The following is a 20,336-nucleotide window of genomic DNA, read 5'->3' as shown; positions in this document are numbered from 1 at the left end:
GTTCAGGGTTTTACCAGCCCTAGTAAATTGACTTATTGCTAAGTGGCACAGCGAGTTTCTCATATACACTATGTGAAGTGTTCTCTCTCAATGGCTGCTATTTTGAAGAACACATTACCATGAAAACTTCTTGAAGGCTGCAAACACCTTTTAGTCTAATACTGAAAATATATTTGCATTGCTGTCCCAGTAAATAACTCACTGATAAAGCTCTTACAAGGGCATTCTGCAACCTTATTTACTGGAATACACAAACGAGGAGAGTGCAAGCAATTGCAGAACAAAATATTGCTGGAGCGCGTCTTGGTAAAGAGGTGAAGGAAGATTATCCAATAGAAGGTGAGTCACTGAGCAAAATTTAGATGCTTTGGCAGAGACCTGCTCGGGCCAGGACAAACTATTTAAGGTTCTGAAACACAAACTTACTACATAGTATTCCAGGAAAGCTAGGAGAATATGGCTCCATGTAAGAAAGAGCAGGAAGCCAATAAGAACAGTTTTAAAGGAATCAAAGCCCCTTCCGAACCCTCACCACCTCTTATTTGGTCTTGCAATCCCACTGATAATTATTTAACAAAGCTATTTTAAAAAGCATCAACCTCATCTACATACAAGAAGATAATGTCATAAACAAGGAATCTGATTAATGCCATTGCAGCCAAACTTCTCTGTACAGAAGAGTATTATTTAATGAATCATTAACTTATTCACTCAAATCTTCATTAAGCACCTATTCTTCTGGAGAAGAGGGGAGAGTGTTTATACAAACAGGTGGAGTCCTGGAGAGCGGAGAGGGGTGTGTGGCGTGTGCCCCTCTAATAGCACAGTTTTTTCTGTTGTACAAAGCAAAGAGGCAATAAGATAAAAATCGTTGAGGACACGAGGGTGCCGAGTTTTTTCTTGGTAACTTGGGAGAACAATCTGATGGTTTGAAGAGATCTCTCCAGCAGAAGCACGGAGCTCAGGGTGTACAGTTTGAGTAGAGGAGAACTCAAAATCCTGTGAATTTAGGTCGGCTGTACACACTGCTGTCATGGCAGAGATGGTGGTGAGTTTTAGGACCTTAAGTGATCTCTCTCCTCGGGTGGTTTTAGGAGTTAAGATGAATCAGACGAAATAAGAGCCTCTGGTCCCTTGGACAGCTACTTTTACAGTTGTCTCCTGGCTCGTCAGAGATCAGGACAGTTCATATTGGGCACTTTGTCCTGTGCTTATGCAACTCCAGCCCATTATGTTTGTTGGTTTCTCGCCAGATCCCAGGAACCTGGCCTGAGTTTTCTGTTAAAGGAAACAGTCTACATATTTTGGGGACACATTAAATTTTTCCAAAGAATTGTGTACAAGAAGGAAATTCCTTGGAAGAATGACAGAATCCCTGCTTTTTTTTTTTTTTTTAATGGCTACACATGTGGCTTATGGAGGTTCCCAAGCTAGGGGTCGAATCAGAGCTGTAGCTGCCAGCCTACACCCGCAGCCACAGCAACTCGGGATCTGATCCACCTCTGTGACCTACACCACAGCTCACAGCAATGCTAGATCCTTTACCCAGTGAGTGAGGCCAGGGATCGAACCTTCTTCCATGACGGGAACTCCAGAATCCCTACTTTTAAAGATGTAATTTATACAATGGGTTTTTGAAGTGAATGATAAGAATGCCCATGAAAAAAAGACTTGGGCTCTGAGTGACCTGGATGGGTTTCCTCTCATCTCTTAACTCCTCTTCCCAAGTCAGGCTCCCTGTTCCTGTAGAAAGCTATGCTGACTCCAATCACAGCCCCCAACCCAGAGAGCATCACCCTCCACATGCTCTTCATCTTCCCTCTTTGAGGCTCCCCTGGGCCAGGAAACTCTCCTCTCAGCTTCCTCCATAGTCCAGACACCCAGTGAAAGTTGGCTACTTGAGGGCTATTGACTAATTATTAAGAAATAGGGATCTGTGATCAGGGCACTGCCTCTGGAGTATGAATTTTAGGCAAACAATGAATCAAATATCTGGAGATAAAACATGAAAGTACCCATTGCACGTAGCAAAAAGTTATGCATGTGAAAACATACAAAATAGATCAGCTAATAAGGCTAATAAACGCAATGCTTAAAGTAGATTATTGTATTATCAATGTTATAGCTGAAAACTAGTACAAAACAAGCATCTTATGAATAGTTTTACTTGTGCATTAAAGATTAACTTTACAAATTATAAATAAAGATTAACTTTACAAATTAAAAATAACTTTGCAAATTAAAGTAGACAAAAACCTTATGTAACCTTACTATACCCGTACATGTAACTATTGACTTTAACTCAAGGGGAAATGGGAGGGATTAAAACTTAAGGACTGTCACAACCTGTTCATCATATATTAAAAGTGGAAGAGCGACTGGAATGTTACAATTGCATAAAGAAACTAAATTGGGCAGTTCTTAAGGTATCACGAAGCAAAATTAAAAGGTAATAGAAGAAACATAGTATTACTGATCGTGAATGTGCTAAGCAACAAGCTGATCTTGAATTAGATAGTGGAGGTGGTGGATGATGCTTTAAATGATTGGAGGGAGGAAAAAGAAAAATAAAATCAGATGAGGCTTTCAGCAACAGCTGTCACAACTGTGCCTCGATGCTGACCCATGCAGAGGTCTAGGCACCTCGTGATGTATTATCTTATTTAAGCTTCAAAACAGCCTGAGGAGGTCAACATGACTACTCCTAATTTAAGAAAATATTCAAGACCATGTGTGGTGCCAGGGCTTCTTCCGCTGTGTAGCACTGGCTAAAATGGCAGATGAAGTCTTTCTTTGAGCAAACCCCAGCAAGATTCACAAGGAGCTCAAGATAATGGAGACAATGAAATATGGTAAAAATCCTAAAACTGGTATGTGGGGAAAGACAGTGACAAATGACTTGGGAAATGCTTGTTGATCATGGGAGACCCTGAGCCCTGGCCCCAGGCAGCAACGGCATAAGGGTGACAGGACACGCTTTGTCTCTGAGATCACACCAACCTGACTTTAAATCCTAACTCTGACACTGGCTACTTCTATGATCTCAGTCAGGACTGTATTTAACTTTCCTAATCTTCAGCCTCTTCATCTGTTAAAAAGGCGCAATAACAGAACCTCCCTCTAGAGCCATGAGGACATAGGAGATGTCACTCATTAAAAGCATGGCACACGGTAGAAATTCTATAAAAGTCCACAATCCCCAAAGAGTTCAGCCTTTATTCAAAGCCCACAGGTAGGTGGTACTCAATTTTAGCCCCGTCTGGTCACAGTGAGGATGTGTGTTGATGAGACCAATTAAATCTTTGGAAATTTAACAGTCCATCCATTTTCTTCAAGTTAGTAGAAAAATTCATTAAGTATTCATTTAAAAATATTTGTTGACTTTTAAATTCTATTATTTCTTTGTGCTAGATACTTTAGTAAATGCTTTATATATATATCATACTTTAACTCAATTTGTACAACAGCTATGTCAATCAGGGATTATTAATTTTTCCCAGTTTCCAAATAAAGAGATTAAAACACAGAGAAGTAACATATGTGCCCAGAGTCCCCCAGCTCTTGGGGAGCAGCACTGGCAACTGGACTCTCACTGCAAGGTCCCTGTGTTTAATCACAACAGTCTCTCATCATCGTAAGAGAGGAGGTGGAGAAGCAGGAAGGGACAAGACAGAAATTATATTCCAGTGTGGGAGCCAAACCAAAGAGCTAAGGAAACCATAAGTATATGATACAATTTAGAGCAGTGATAATTGTTGTGGGAAAATACTGTTGGTTAAAGATGGGGGGTTTTTAATTGAAGTAAAAGTAATCTTTGTTCATTTAAGAAAGAATACAGGAACTATGTGCCTAGGTCCTATCCAGAACATATTTAAAAAAACCACAACTCAATAACAGAAAGATAAATTTCTCAATTAAAAATGGGCCAAGGACTTGAATTGACATTTCTCCAAAGATGATGTACGAATGGACAATGAGCACATGAAAAGATGCTCAGCATCATTAGTCACTCAGGAAATGCAAATCAAAACCACAATGAGATACCACATCACACCCACTAGGATGGCTATGATAAAAAGACAGACAATAACCAGTGCCGGTGAAGGCTGTGAAGCAACCGGACTTTCATCAACCGCTGGTGGGAATGTGAAATGGTGCCGCTGTGTTGGAAAACAATCCAGCAGTTCTTCAAATGGTTAAACATAGAGTTATTATATAATCCAGCAATTCAACCCCTAAGTACATACTCAAGAGAAATAAAAACCTATGTCCATACACACACACAATGTGCATGAATGTTCATAGCAGCATGGTTTGTAACAGTGGAAAAGTGGATACAACCCAAATGTTCATTAACTAATGAATGGATAAATGTGATCTATCCATCCATTGGAATATCATTCAGCAATCAAATGGAAGGAAGTATTGATACATAATACAACATGGATGTGCCTTGAAAATATTACACCAAGTGAAAGAAAAGTCACAAAAGACCATATAGGATGCTATTCCATTTATACAAACTTTCCAGGATAGGTGTATCTATGAAAACAAAGCCTTGTGGTTACCTAGAACTTGAGGTGGAGGGGACACTAGAAGGTGATGGCTGAGGGGTTCGGAGTTTCTTTTGTAGGGGAAGGAAAAGGTTCTCAAATGGGTAGGTAAGTCTGAAATACTAAAGACAACTGAACTGTAACATTAAGTGGGTGAGTTGTATGGTATGTGAATTATATCTCAATAAACCTGGAGCCACACAGACCATAGTGAGGAGGCATATTTTGTTTTAAGCATGAAAGGATGCTCTTGTCACCGTGAGCAGAGGAGGGAAAGCAGGCAAGTCAGTTTCCAGGCCACATCAGTCTTCTGGGAAGACTGAGAAGGTGGATGGTCTGGGGTGCAGGTGCTAAAGATAAAGAGAAGGCTAACAGCCCAAGTTTCATATTCCATATCAATCAGGGAAAAGCAGAAAAAGAAAGGAGTTCAAGGGCAGATATGTATCTGCTATGATCCCAACACCTCATTCCCAACTGTGTGACTGGTCCTCAGTGAACAGAAGCCAGTCCTTTCCTCTTCCTCACCGGTCCCAGCAGAGCGCTCTCCCCGCCCCCACCCCCTTCCTAATGCATCTTCTAGGACAGCTCAAGCTCTGAGCTCCTCTGGTCCTCACTAGTCTCCTGGGTTTCCGTGCCAATGCAATGTACACAACATTTAGGAGTGATGTAGAACCTTTCATTTTTAACATGATATAAATGTAGTAATTAATAAAGACTCCCGTGTTAATGGCAGAGTTGACACAGAGCTTTGCTGCTGAACTTTACAGACAACTTTGGGGCTCTGTATTCTGAATGGTCCCAGCGTATCAGCCTCACCGGCACAGACCTCCTTCTGCATCCGCCCCCTCCCCCTTGCTCTGGTTCTAGGGGAAGGTCCCTCGTGCTTGCTGACTGCAGGCTCTCCACCGGGCTCTGTTACGCTTGCTTCCCACTTGCTCCCAGCCTCAAACATCCCAGCCTTGTTACGTCTTCTGGCTCCTTCTCGTGAGCACATAAACACACTTCACCTCTTTGCGTTGCCATCTCTGCTGTTCAGGGTCAGACCTTTCAAAATCCCCAGAGCCTTCTTGCTCTCACCTGGCTCCCAGCCCCTGGGCCACATCAAGTGACTCTGGCTAACATCACCAGTGGCCTCCTATTCAGTGTATCGCAGGTGTATTTCAGTCTATTTTCCGAGCAGGCTGTCTGTGTCCTGCTCTCTCTGAATTCTGGCTCTCTTCACCCCTCTCTCTATACCCTCCTTCACTGGCCCCCCATTTCCACCTTCCCACTCAACACCGATATTCCTGGAGCTCCTAACTTTGATCCTTCTCCATATCTTCTCCTTGGAAACCACACCCAGTGTCCACCTCTCTGACTCAGATCTTGCTCGTCAACCTCAGATTCCCTGATCAGCTGGACCCTCAGCATCCCCACCTGGCTGTCTTGCATTCAAGCTATACCAGCCTCTAAACAACGTCTTCCTTCTGAACCTCTTAACCTGGTTAACCAACCATCCTGTAAATCCTGGACACATGTCTGTTATTTATGACTCGATTAGTTTCCAAATCCACATCCTGGGCATGCCTCTGGAAATACGCAGGCCACCATTATGCTGTGAATGTGGGATTGCTGTGTGACCTGGCGTGGTATGACATCTTACAGTGCTTGTGTCTGGGAGTTCTCGCTGTGGCTCAGGGCTAATGAACCCAATTGTATCCATGAGGATGCAGGTTCGACCCCTGGCCTCGGTCAGTGGGTTAAGGACCTGGCATTGCTGTGAGCTGTGGTATAGGTCGAACATGTATGTGGCTCAGATCTGGCGTGGCTGTGGCTGTGGTGTAGGCTGCCAACTGTAGCTCTGACTCGACCCCTAGCCTGGGAACCTCCATATGCCTCGGGTGCGGCCCTAAAAAGACAAAAAACAAACAAACAACTTGTGTCTGTAACCTCAATGCATGACATAGTGGCTGGACCCCAGTAAATGCTCAATAAGTTGGTGGAATGGATGGATTCAAGACTGATTAAATGCCTCGTCTATGAAAACCTCCCCGAGGACACTGCCAAGCAAAGGGAGTCATTCTATTTTTTAGGCCATAACTTTACCATTTGTAGGCGAAGAGAACTGACCATGCCTGGCAAAGTGCTCTGGCCCCACACACAGTAGGGCTGAATGGCAGACTGGAAAGGCACCTGGCTCTAGACTATTTTATCTCCGCACTGGCCTCTGCATGCACAAGCCTCCCCGTCATGAGATTATTGACCCAGCATGTGGCTTCGTCTACACCACTGGCCTCTGCTCTGACTCTGAAGGTCCCTGAGGCCAGGAGCCACGTCTTAATCCTTTCTCTATACTTCTGACACCTTCTGGACACATCAATATTTCTTAGTCACCTGAGACCCTAAATAACCTTTTTCAGTTTTCCAGCATTGATACTTACATTTATTTTTATTTTTTTATTACTCAGTGAATTTATTACATTTGACACTTACATTTTTTACCTCACTCTTGGAAACCATAAACCATAAACCACAAACAATATCTTAAATCTGATCCAGCTGGAAGAAGATATTTTCATCTCTTATGAACTTTTTTTTTTTTTTTGCTTTAGGGCCACACCCCATGGCATATGGAGGTTCCCAGGCTAGGGAAGGAACTGGAACTACAGCAGCCAGCCTACACCACAGCCATAGCAACATGGGATCCGAGCTGCATCTTTGACCCACACCACAGCTCACAGCACCACCTGATCCTCAACCCACTGAGCGAGGCCAGGGATCAAACCCGCAAACTCATGGTTGCTAGTTGGATTCGTTTCTGCTACACCATGTCGGAAACTCCATCTATTGTGAACTTGATGTGGTATTTACCGAGGAAGAGTTCTACTGTGATTGAAACTCTTTGTTCTTAGAATTTTTTTTGGCCACACCCAAGTCATGTGGAAGTCCCAGGCCTGAGAGGGAACCCACACCGCAGGAGCAACCTGAGCCACTGCAGTGACAATGCCTAACCCTTAACCCACTGAGCCACAAGAGAACTCCCTTAAATCCTTTATTTCAACAAACCCTTTTGCATTTCTCACACTGTTCAAAGTTTCTGTGCTCAATACTGATAATCTAAAATAAAATGATTTTAAATACATTTTCTCTTCTAAAGGATTTTTGTCAAGTCTCATTAACTTGACTCTTTTTACTCAGTGTTAGATCTCAACACAGTATTTGCTAAAGATTAAACAATGTTTTCAAGTGAATCTTCTACAATAATGTAAGGAAACTATGTGAGCATCATAACAGTAACTGCCTAATTCAGATCTAAAAGGTAAAAACAAATACTACAAGGAGTCTAAACATAGTTGTAACCCATCATCTATGTTTCCCAACATTCTGTTAAGCAAAGTGTAATCTTCACAGGTCCACAGAGAAATAGAAGTCGAGACCAAACGTGTAACCCCTGCTGCCCGAGGCCATGGCGCCCAGCGGTGTCAAGCACTCTGACCTGCTGCCAAGTCCCAGGTCCCCAGCAGGTTGACACGCATGCCCAGGGCACAGTCTTCTCATCTGCAAAACCTGACCTATCAGCTCTTGCTCTGCTTGTTAGAATGAAGAGAATTCATAGCTGCAAATGACTCAAACTAGTGGCTGGCACTGGGTCAGTGCTGTCTTATTATCATAGTAGGAAAAAATAACATCCTCCGCTTGACACCTCAATTCTGAGAGGAAGAATTCAATGATCAGGTGTTTCCAGGTGTCTCTGCTTACACGCACAGACCCAAGCTTTCTGGCTATTTGGCCTAATGCTTACCTCGATGTGATGTTTAGCCTCAGAGCTGGCACTCATACGGTTCTAAGAATAGGCTACCTCCCCTCCCGAGGTGACTGGCCTGCTAAATATGTGTGTCTTTGGTATAGCAAAGACTTCGGCTGTCTGTGAACTATTTTTCAAATGTGGGGATGTTATCATTATAAAAAACTTGTAGAGTTATAGAATTGGGGGAATGAAAAGGACCCCAGTGGTCACTGGCCCAACTCTCAATGTGACAGATGTGATGAAAATAAAGCAACTTGTCAAGGTGGGGTCATTCAACCACTTCACGACATCTGACCATGAGTAGAATTGTGAAAAAATTCCTATGCACAACGTTTGTACCAGAAGTCCTTTTTCTTTTTTTCTATTATTTAATTAAAAAAAACTTTTTAAAGTGTAGTTGATTTACAGTGTTGTGCCAATTTCTTCTGTACAGCAAAGTGACCCAGTCTCATATACATATGTGTGTGTGTATATATATACACATATATATATTCTTTTCCTTTATTTTAGGGCCACACCCATGGCATACAGAAGTTTCCAGGCTAGGGGTTGAATAGGATCTGCAGCTGCCAGCCTACAGAACAGCCACAGCAACGCCAGATCTGAGCCACGTCTGCGGCCTACACCACAGCTCACGGCAACCCCAAATCCTTTACCCACTGAGCAAGGCCACAGATCAAATCAGAATCCTCGTGGATACTAGTTGGGTTTGTAACCCACTGAGCCACAAAGGAAACTCCTACAGTCCTTTTCTTATATTATCTTCCATCGTGGTCTATCCCAAGAGACTGGATATAGTTCCCTGGGCTCTCCAGCAGGACAGAAGTTCTTTTCCTTATTTGCCAAACATAAGAAATAGTTCTTGAGTCAATGATTTAACAGGTGCATGAGATGTGTGTGTGAGTGTGTATGAGTGTAAGGGGGGGGACTATATGAGTCTGTGTGCGTGTAAGCGTGTGTATGCACATGCGCCCACAAGAGACGGAAGGAGGGAAGGAGATATATGTTTCCACTGCTGGACAAAGCCAGGTCTCGGACCCCACAGCTTCTGCCGGTGCCCCAGCCACCTGAAGTCTGCTCTGATAGGGCCTATGTGCCAGCGCTCATCACCAAACCTGCTCGTTGGCATCCATCGCTGGGCTGACCAGGTTTGATTCTGTAGAAACGACCCCAAGGTAGTGAGGGAAGCAGACACAGAATGTCACCAAACTTCACGTGTTTATGGGAGCAGAGCAGGGCCACGAGAAGAGCCCTGCCATGGCAAGTCTCAGCCTGGGATTTCATGCAAAAACACCCGGAAATCTGCCCTTCAAACCAAAGGTCCACCCAAACATACAAACTGTCCTACAATCTGAACTCTGTGGCTGGAAGGCCGCTCAGTCGAAAGTGAGTATTTCAGAAAAATAAGACCAGTGGAATAGTCTAAGATCTCAGAAAAGTCCTGGAGAACTATATTGGATTTACCTGTGAAAGCCAATGTAAGCAATATTCAGAAAGGTTTTTTATTTGTTTTTGTTTAGACTTAGAACCTGCCTTGCAGGGGTAAACTGACAGAGCTTTAATCCCTAGGGGGAAAAAAAATTTTTCCTAAATACATCATAGAACTAGGATAATCCTTCATGAAGTCAGAAGCAAAAAAATAAAAAAAAATTTAAAAATAAAGAGAAAAGGAGAAAAATAACTTCCTCTCCCATTAAAAATAGCCGCCACGGCACCCGGTCTTCATTCTCCCCTTCCTCGGGCCTGACATTCTGCCGATGACCGCCCTTGTTTGTCCCTACATGTTTTCCAAAATATAAAAGTGAAATAGAGTCCCAAGGGCACTGTACTTGAAAGGTTATGAGAGTTAGAGAATTTTAACCATGCCTGCCAAATCAGCAGATGGCTTGTGATTATAATTATATGCATCAATAAAACGAATAATCTTTACAAAATTTGAATTTCTACTAAAGTAAGGGATTTAGTAAGCAGATGCAACAGAATGCATTTTCTTTAACCCTTTTGGTAGACACTGGTATATTTCACACAAAAAAGGATCAAGGGCTCTGTACATAATAGGTTGGGTCCTCTAATTTTTGCCCCCTTCCTGCGGCAGGCACATTGTCAAGCCTCAATCTTTTCTTGATTTCATTTTCTTCATGAGCATATTTCATCCTCACCCCTTTTTCACCCTTCAGAATAGAAATGTTCAGACTAATTCCCGACCATTGTTTGTTATTTGAAAGAAGAAAATTTAAAAGAGGTAAATACCTTCATTTTGATTCATACCAAATATACTATAGAAACAAAAGAGCAAACAGTGGACGCATCTTCCTAGCTGATGGCATTCTTTTACAAATTAGGTTTTCAATAACAAAATTTTTCATTTTTTGTTGTCTTATTCTCTTTAATCTACACGCCAGGAATGAAAATACTGTTTATTCTATTTAAATAATTAACCATTTCATTTCAGCCTGGTTCTGCATAGCATTATAAGTCGAGATAACTAAGTTTTGTTTCATGTCAAGCATGAATTCACTCCCATAGAAATTGGGACAGGTATTGGATGTATGTGGGAAAAAAAAGATGAGGCAAGGTTTACACGCTGGCCTTGAGTCATGTTTCCTTCATGAGAAAAACTCAAAATTTAGGAAATTAAACTCAACTATCTATGTTATTTTTAAATTTTGGAAAAGATGAAGACAAGTTACCACCAACATTTGTGTACTTATTTTTTAATGAAATCATCATATAAATATTTTTCTCATGGAAATACCAAGTGTAACACTTCATTATAATAGCATATTGATTAATATATATTTTACTCAGGTAAACCACCAAATATATTACTGAGGAATATTTGGAGAATATGTATTGTGCAGATATATCTTTGGCTCCATATTTATACTGTATGAGTCAAATAAATGAAAACGTTCTGATCTAAAAAGCTATTATATGGTTGTAGTGAATACTACTTAGTAGTATAAATAAGTCACTAATGAGACTTTGAACGCATTCGCATTTTTGAAAGTCAACACAATTTACCTGTAGATACAAGATACACAAGATCATAAATTCTTCTTAGCAACAAAATTCTTGCAAAGTTGCAACTTGAATGTACAGGTCAAATCCTATCAGAAGAAATATTCCTACCATAAGTATCTGAAGAGTTAAACCAAAAAAAGTAATAAATTCATACCTGAAAGCTTATAAATTTGATGCCACATTTGACAAAATAATATTTAAATATTGGTAAAGAAATTTGGTTATCTCTTAGATACGAGTTTCACTGGAATAGAATTTTCAAATATTTAGCTGTAAATTAGGTTCAAGTTTCTTTGAATAGTTGATAAAACAAAACATTTTCCAATCATAACGTCCTTGAAGAGGAAAAAAATGTTTAACAAATCACAGTATCAACTAAAAGAAATCATCTAAGCCAAAAGTTTATGAAATCAATCCCAAAGGGACAAAAAAAGAAAGACATTAATTTTTTTTTTTAAAAATGAGGAGTAGGCCTAATAGTATTTACAGAGCTTCGCTCTGATTAAATATTTAAATTGTGGATATTTCATTTTGAAATTAAACTAAATTAAGTAGTTCTGCTTATAGAAAGTTTACGTTGCAATGTAATGACATGCTCACAGTCACTTTTGATTGCTGTTAATCAAACTAAATAAGCCCATGTCATCACACACATCCATACCCATGGGGGATGTTTAACCGGTTACCTTAGCCTTGATATGAGCACGCACAGCCACGTAAAAGGGACTTTTCACAATCTTTCGAGGACTCTCACAAAACTGAGGGCTCTGAAAGTGAAAACACGAGACAGAGTTCTGTGCGGGTGGTGCAAACATGCAATGGTCTTGGCAGGTCCCTTCCTGATTCAGGCTCCAGGGAAAGTTGAAGCAGCAAACGCTTTTAGACTACGCACGCTCCACCAGGGGCCAGAGGAACGTGCTCTCAATTCATTTTCACAGTGGTCATAGGACAAGATTGATCCACGCCAGGCCCCATCGAACAGGCCAGGAAACCAAGGCTCAGAAGCCTTAAAGAACCATCGAGGACCACAGATTTGGTAAACAGAAGAGCCAGGTTTCAAACACAGGAACTCAAGAAAGAAGTGTGCCAGATTCTCTTGTCCCTGTGTGTCACTCACATGGCACTTACGAGGATGGCCTGGTCCCTCGGAAACCTTCCCTAGCTGCTCGGTGTGGGTCCTTGGGGCTGGGAACGCCTCCACAGTTAACTCCCAGCAGGGAGTCCCAGCCTTTGAACTTAGAATACTTATTTCTCAAATAAGCAAATCTGAATAAAAGTTCAGTAGCATAAAGTTGACTTCTGTCAACAGAAATCAAGTTCCTCAAATCTCTTTGAAGAAGAAAGTTATCACTTTCTGAGTACTTTCATAGTTAAATACGAAAAAAAAAAAAAATCTTTCAAATTCAAGACCCACAGTGGTGAAAACGAGCTCCCATAAAGCAAAAGTAATGATCTGTGCCCTCTTGTCTTAATTACAACACAGCTCGATGTGGTTTTGAAGGGCGACAGTTCTATTTCTGTGAAAGTTCCCACTCAGTTTTATCCACAGGGACGCACCCAGCAGACCTGGGCCAAGCCGGCTGGGACAGGAGCGAAACACATAGAGCATCCAAAGGGATTGTGTTTTCTCCTCACTTCACTCCTGTATTCACATGACAAACATCAGCACCCTCCACCCCCAATATACTACACCAGACTCAAATTTAAATGCTCAGGACAGAAGGAGAACCTCACGTATGTAGAACACTCCGAAGAGTGAACTAGTTGCATAACTCTGCCTTCAACTACAATTGTTAGGTAGCAATTGTAACCACTTTCCGAAAGCGTGCTTTTTCCATGATTTCTACGCGGTGAAAGGCCTGGTGATGAGATTACATATTAGAAACATCTGAATTTAGCCAAATCAAAGTCTCTCCTCCCTACATATAATTTACTTGAAATAACAAGGCACAATTATACCACTTTCTTCACAACATCTATTTCCTTTCAAATTCTGGTTACTGTAAAAATAATAGAGTTTGTAATACATAAGACCTGTTACATACTGTACATGCATAGTCTTAAATGACTCATATACATAAAATGAATGTTGGGAATATATTTGGAAAGAGAAAAGTACTTCAAGATAAGAAAAAAAAAAGTATGTGACCTCTGATCACCCAGACCATATTATGAACCTCTGTTGTGAATCTCTCATGAATACTAACAGTAAACAATTTATTCTGTATCATAATATTTCCATATTCTTAAATAAATAAAAATGTCTCTGGACCAGGAACGCAAGTTTGCAAACTGGTTTCTCTGTAACATGGAGAGTTTTAATTCACGAGCGGATGACATGCCATTCTAATATTAAATGACAGGGTCCTCAAAAATTGAATCCTGACACGGATATTATGAATCCATCTATTTTAAAAGACCACACGTAGCAATACTTTTTAAAATGTTCTCTACGAGATTGTCAGAGTTTCCCAAACTGTTGACAATCCCCTGAGCTGACAGTTCTTAGAATAAAATATTGAATTTACCTGAATGTCTTGTAACACCACCATTCTCTCTTGAACTAAACGTCCTCTGAGTATGCAGGTCTAAGGCAGACGGACATTTCAGCAAGGCAAATAGGACTTTCTGGCAACTTCCTGTTGCCATATTTCTCTAAAAGGATCCTGCAATGCTATACTGCAATTCTAAAAGCATTTTTCAGGGAACACGCCAGACCAGTGCCGCTCAGTGTCAGAGAGATTGGATTCCCACCCCCAAGTCCAGCAAGCAAACAACCACTAATCCTATTCAATATTACAGATTCACAGCAAAGATTTTATTTGCAGATTCAAGAGAAAAGGAACGCACAGAAAAACAGGAGCTTTCCTTTCCTTGTTTGCTGGTGTTTGATTGATTGATTTTTAAGATACTGATCAAGGCAACGGTTATCCCACAGATGGTAAATACACACTAGCGGATGGGACAATTTTGTATTGATGAGAATGAACTTCATTGCACGCAGTCATGCCCTGGTTTCCGTTCCCTCTTAAAAGCAGTAGGACTAACTAAAATCAAAGTTCCCTCATGCATCTGAAAGTTTTTCAAACCTGCACACACACCTGCATGGCCGTCCCTTGCAAAAGCCCCCTTTCTCCAGCAGACAGCCTAGCTCTCAAATTCAAGTTCACTGGCATTTTGGAGTACACTTTATTTGGAAATTTAAAAACTTTTGTGCAAGGGTAACACCAAACAACAATAACAGCCGCATCAGAGCTTTGATCACTGAAGCCATATTTCCAGAAGAGACAGCAAAATCCCTCCGTTCTGACCTACTTGTCGAGCGTCCGACCTGCATCGCCACGGTTAGGCTAAGATTTGTTCGACTTTCTCCCTGGGGCTTAATTGCCAGACTGACTTACCCGTGCCTCCTAGCCTTTGTTCTCTGCCTCTCACGCTGACATCAGGGAAGCAGTGATGTAGAATAAAGCAGGGTAGGCTGGGGTAGTCCAGGGTTTGTGTCGCTGTGTGGTGTGCGGGGACACTGGGATACTCTAGTGAGCTGCTAAGCTTTTTTTGTAGGCTTTGTGTCATTTACTTAACGACCAATCTCATTAGCTGCCAGGGTACAATGCGCTGATGCATTTTCTATGTACATACTCCACACAGTGACCCTCAAGGTTGCCAAAGGTCTATTTAATCAGTCAAATGCTGAATATATTTGCAGTAAATCACTAAAAAAAAAAAAAAAGGAAAAAAAAATATGACACTACCGAGGTATCTTTCAGGCTTACCGTTTAAGGGTGGTTACTCACAGGTAATAAAACACATGGAGATTTAGCCAAAACAAGGGTAAGGGAGGTGGAGAAAAATCATCTAGTTTGCACTGGTGACCTTAATTTTTTTTTTTTAAACTTTCAGAATCAAAGATATTTTCTCTCAGCAAGGAACCCAGATTTGAAATTTAATTTCTGTGTCAGTGTAATCATATTAGCAAACCCAAAAAGAATTGCTTCCTCTAGCAGTTTCTCCTCCGAAGTCACCCCCACCCCAGTCCCACCCCCTGCCCAGGCAGCCTCGGAACTGGCAAAGTTGCAGTGATGCCCTCTTTCAGTTACAAGGTAAAAACCCTTTTAACTCCTATGAAAAATGAAATGCTGACAGCTCCGTGAATGACGACAGCTGTCCGTAAGTATCAGGGAGAGGTCCATTGTCCGGCTTGTCCCTGGGTAAAATGAATACTTTACAGCAGAGGCTGTTCAGCTTGGCTCAAGAGTATGCGGAGAAGGGGAGGAGGTCGCTGGAGATTTCGCACACTAATTTAATCTGGGAAAAGGACAGGCCCTGCATCTCCCCTGAACAGACTGGCAGCAATCTGGGCCCCCACAGAACTATCTCCTTTTGCCTGTGCTCTATTTATTCCTTATCTCTGTTTACCAACCGCTAGGTCCCTTTCATTCACACCACGAGGCCGTTTTTCCTACTATCAGTCAGCAGCTGACACCGTGGAAGAGCCTCAAAGGCAAAAAAAAAAAAAAAAGAAAAAAAAAAAGAAAAGAAAAAAAAGAAAAGATCAAAACTAAACCAAAGCTGTATAAACAATGCAACAGTACAAGTAAATGCATAAACCCTGATTCTTAACCCAGCCCACAGGGTGCAAACAGAACCTTTAGAGTAAATCCAAAAAACCCACCACAGAGCTATGGCCACAGAGAAAGAAAAGTCAAAGCCATTCATGAAATCAGCATCCGAAAGGAATGGCTAGAATGTACGCTGGTGGAAGCAGTCAGGGGTGTTCTTATGTCCATCATGATCCACTCACTGGCAACCAGGACACATTTACCTGGCCCAGAAGGTGAGCCCTACACTTCCAGGGGAAAACTCGCTCTCGTGAAAATGCCAGCAGATAAAAAAATCCACCGATACAAGTAGATTCCAAGTTAAAGGGAATTCAACAACAATAACTTTCTCGGTATCTCATCATGTTGGTTACATTTAAACAATTCCAGACACTGGGCTTCAACCTTCTATTTTTGTGCAAAGATATTAAAAAGTCCTGGGCCATCCAGCCAAATGAATCTTTTCCCCATGTTCTATGTCAAAGTGATCAAGACGGCTTCAAGCACAACTTTTTATCTTTTGAAGTACTCCAGAACACGTGAGTGGAACAAGCTGGGATAACTGGCTTGAAGTGTCGCAAGAGGAAAAAGCAAAACAAGAGTTATTTTGAACCTTGCAACTTTGGAGTAAATATGAACTTGGAATCTCAAGCACACTTTGCTGACATTAATCCTGAGTAGTAAAAAAGTTTGAATATTTCAACAAATGGGATGGCACCACTTAAAAGAAGTAGTTATTGAAGCGATTCAGAATGTATATGATTCAGAGTATCGGTATGTATACATTGTAAGCCTACAGATACACACGGTTGCCATGGACACATATGCAAAATGGGAACACGTAAAATTTCTAATGCCCACAGTTCCCTAGATTAAAAACTGTGACTTACTTTGAATTTCCCTGAGTTGTTTTTTTTTTTAATCACGGAAGTGATTAGAAATGATTGGTTATTGTCGTAAAAATCAACACCGTATTGACTCAATCACTAAGACCTTTACCAAAAAAGGGAAGACAAAATGTAGCTCATTATCTAGGATGATCAATTGGGCCAGATTTCAGTTTGTGTTTTCACCTATATGCATTATGAGCAATGAAGTCTTTACTACTTTGGATCCTTTTTTCCAAATGAATTAATGAATTAAATTTATCCTTTCACCAGCTGCTAGGCAGCAGATGGAACCATTTCTGAAGCCTTGTTGAATTCAATCCATAAAACTCATTTCCTAGGATTAGCAGTCCAAAGTTTCTTTTAATGTTTATATACCGCTTGGGATTTTGAATTTCATGATGTTAAACTTTCAATTTAACTATTCTTTTTGCATTTCATATCAAACAATTATGATCTTTTGGATTTCTATAGCAGACATGGCAGGTCACATAAGGACAAGAATTAATTTCAAGAGCAATAAAGTCATACAAGTCACATTTTTTGATGTTTGTTCGCATTGCCCTACTACCATGGAGACTATTTGCACTGTGCTTTTATATTAATGTCAACTTAAAGAAGCACACATTTAATAGCTTGTGATTTTTGTTTATTTGCTCATACATACTTTAAAGCTGCAACCAGAAACATTCATTAACATCATGGAAGTTTAGTTTTGCAATTGAGTTATGAGTAAGATTGTTACATTATCTGCAAATAACTAGTGTGTATACCAAGTTAATTTATCTAATAAGAATTTAATCCTGACCTTTAAAAATGGTAATAAAGCCAATTACACAGAGAATGCAGATATGCATTTTATAACAGCTAACTTTTTAAAGAACATGCTACCACGGACAGCTCCTAGCATAGCTAGCCTAGTTAATTTGCGCTTATAATGTCTAAGTCAGGAAGAATCAGGAAACTTTAAATCTTACTGATTGATGTTAGAGCTGAATAGAAATGGCCACTCTTAAAAAAAAAAAAAAAGAGAGAGCTCCTCGAATCATAACTAAATTAGAATCTCCATAAAAGTTCCCATGTACTTTGAAAGGTTTTAAATACAACTACCTTTTATGCTCTCTAAGGTACAGTATATCCAAATTTAAAATATAAAAGCTTTTAAGCCTAAAATGATGCTGCTTCCATAACATAAATACAACTAAAAAAGAGTGAATCACTCTTATGTGCTACAGTGATTTCCGCTAATTTGGCACAAGAAATCTATATTAATCTAATATTGGAGTAAGCCAAGAAGGCCACAATAATCACCACTGAGTAACTGAATATTTAGAATAAGGAGAAAAGAGATCACTGGTAATCTTAGGTTACAAGCATAAAAGTAAGATAATATGCAGATGACATTTGCAAGGGGAAAAAAAAGTTAGGGAAAGTCTAATTTCAGTTTTATTTTGGACTGTGAATCTCATCATTCCCTGGGCCTTATTTATTTTTTCCCTAACATAAAGATAGTATATGTAATTATATCCAAGATTTCTTCATCAATTTTCCCTCTTGAGTTTGTGGGATTTTGCAGTGCTATTTTTGGCACAAGATAAGAGTCGGTAGAACTTTTCTGACAATAATTCACTTTCTTAAAAAAAAAAAATTGGAGAAGTTATTTTACATACATCGCCTATTAGCTGCTTTGTTCTTTGAAACTGAAAAAAGCTCACTACAACCCTTTAGGAGACTTCTATTATTTCTACAATGTATCAAAACATGTTTAATAAATGCCTTGTTAGGATGAAAGGCATATGAGGCAAAGCACTGTTTATCAAGGTATTTGAAATTTTTCTCTATCCTTCAGTAACATTTCATTGAGCTCATCCTTCAGCAAAATTTGGTTCAAGGCTAGTATTAAGTCTTTCTCCTTCTTCAGCCTTTTCTAATATTATTCTTTAACTTTCTGAAGAGTCTCTTGACATCCACATTTATCAAAAAATGAAACATATCATTTTTTAAGGAGACTGCTCTTATTCAATTCTTTAAATATTTAAAGACAAGCTTATAAATACCATACTTATCATTTCAAAGATCTTTGGGACTTCCCACAAACTCTTTCCCCTACCTAGAGCCACGACCAGAATTTTGACTTTCCAAAAAGAATATATGAAATATCTTTTCAATGTTGGTTATTTGTTTCTAAAAATAACCTATATTGTTGCATTGACAACCCCCACTCCCTCCAGAAAAGATTTCCTGGATTCTAGTGAGATGTCAGATTTGGGATCTCACTGGCAATTTCCGTGATCTCAGAAATTATTTCCACTTTACTTTGTCTCAGAGAAAAAAGTATACAAAGTATCATTGCATTTTCTGTGTTGCAAATTTGCACATTTCAAAAATGTATATGAACAAAGGCGTTACTGATGCAGTATAAATGCAATTGCACCAAGACATTTTATTCTGAATCCTTCTCAACCAAGATACAGTAACCCTTTTAACAAAAATTTAAAAACAGACACAGACACAGCATTGAAAATAACAACCAAGTATAAACACAGCAGAAACCAGAAACAGAAGTTCAAAACAAACATCAGAAAAACCATCTACAGACTTCGAAACTTCAACCTTTAGTGGTGTCATTTCCACCCCCCGCCCCCGAAACAGCATCAACTATGATTACTTGAGACACAAAAACTCAGTAAAATTCTGAGTGACTTAAACATCCGTGCGAGCAGTACGCGGTTCCAAAGTTTTGAACTTACTTTTTTGTTTGTTTCCCAAACTTATATTTCTCTCCTCCCTTGTGTGCTGAACGGAAACACTAAAGCTGTTTCTTTGAAAGGTAGTTCCCATGATGTGACATCCAGCGCCTTTGCCTGCGCAGAGATAAGCACCTGCGTTTGTGTCCCCTCTCTACGTCACACCTCCCTATTCAGACCTTCTCAATATGATTCACATTTGCACATCAACAGCCTCATGCGCATACACAGATTTTTTTTCGGCTCTGGGCCCAAAACTTTCACTTTAATTTTCATCACATGATTGCTGTGGCATATGTCCTTCCAAACCTCCCATATATCAGTCATCATGCAAATGAGATGGAATATCACTCCTCGGCAGCAGATGGCCAGGGATGATAACAATGGCTCAACAGAGGAGATTCAATGTCCCTGACTTTATCGCCACGGCAACAACAACCTAAAATATATGTAATGGAAGTGGTGCTTATTAATTTTGCAGGCTCGAGTGTTCTGATTTTGTGAGTGAATGGGCTGAGTTAAAAAGGGGGCTGTGTCCCCCTGCCTCCAGAAGACTATCTATAAAAGCCAGGGACCTGGAAATGATTTTCAGTGACTAAGAAGGCAACAGCCTAGCAATTATTTGAGTAATTAGGTGTAATTCTTCCCTGTGGGCCTTGGACCCTCCTGTGCTTGCTCCACAGAAGCTCACGAATTAGACGGGCACAGACACTGAAAGGAGAGTGCCTCAAGATACAGCG

At 40.4% G+C, this 20,336-nt stretch overlaps 1 protein-coding gene across 39 annotated transcripts in view; it reads right to left on the bottom strand.

Moving 5' to 3' along the window:
* The window catches only part of ST18 (ST18 C2H2C-type zinc finger transcription factor), a 300,959-nt gene that overhangs the window by 113,533 nt on the left and 167,090 nt on the right, over window positions 1–20,336 (bottom strand). For 8 of the 39 annotated variants that reach the window (XR_014843833.1, XR_014843834.1, XM_021089397.2 and 5 more), the window contains exon 1: window positions 19,600–19,695. The exons of 14 other annotated variants lie outside the window; for them this stretch is intronic. The gene's annotated coding sequence lies outside the window, so the exon portion shown is untranslated. Of the gene's footprint in view, window positions 1–11,364; window positions 11,451–12,050; window positions 12,132–13,892; window positions 14,004–14,765; window positions 14,890–19,599; window positions 19,696–20,336 lie in introns of those variants that run through there. 17 more of the 39 variants (XM_085022393.1, XM_021089379.2, XM_085022400.1 and 14 more) reach the window with 7 other exon arrangements.

The sequence above is a fragment of the Sus scrofa genome, chromosome 4 (assembly GCF_054392235.1).
Source record: "Sus scrofa isolate SSC_HxYL_T2T_F1_AM1 chromosome 4, Sscrofa_HxYL_maternal_Yorkshire_Landrace_v2.0, whole genome shotgun sequence".
Lineage (NCBI taxonomy): Eukaryota > Metazoa > Chordata > Mammalia > Artiodactyla > Suidae > Sus > Sus scrofa.
The sequence above is the reverse complement of the archived record's forward strand: the minus strand, read 5'-3'. Positions and strand labels throughout refer to the sequence as shown.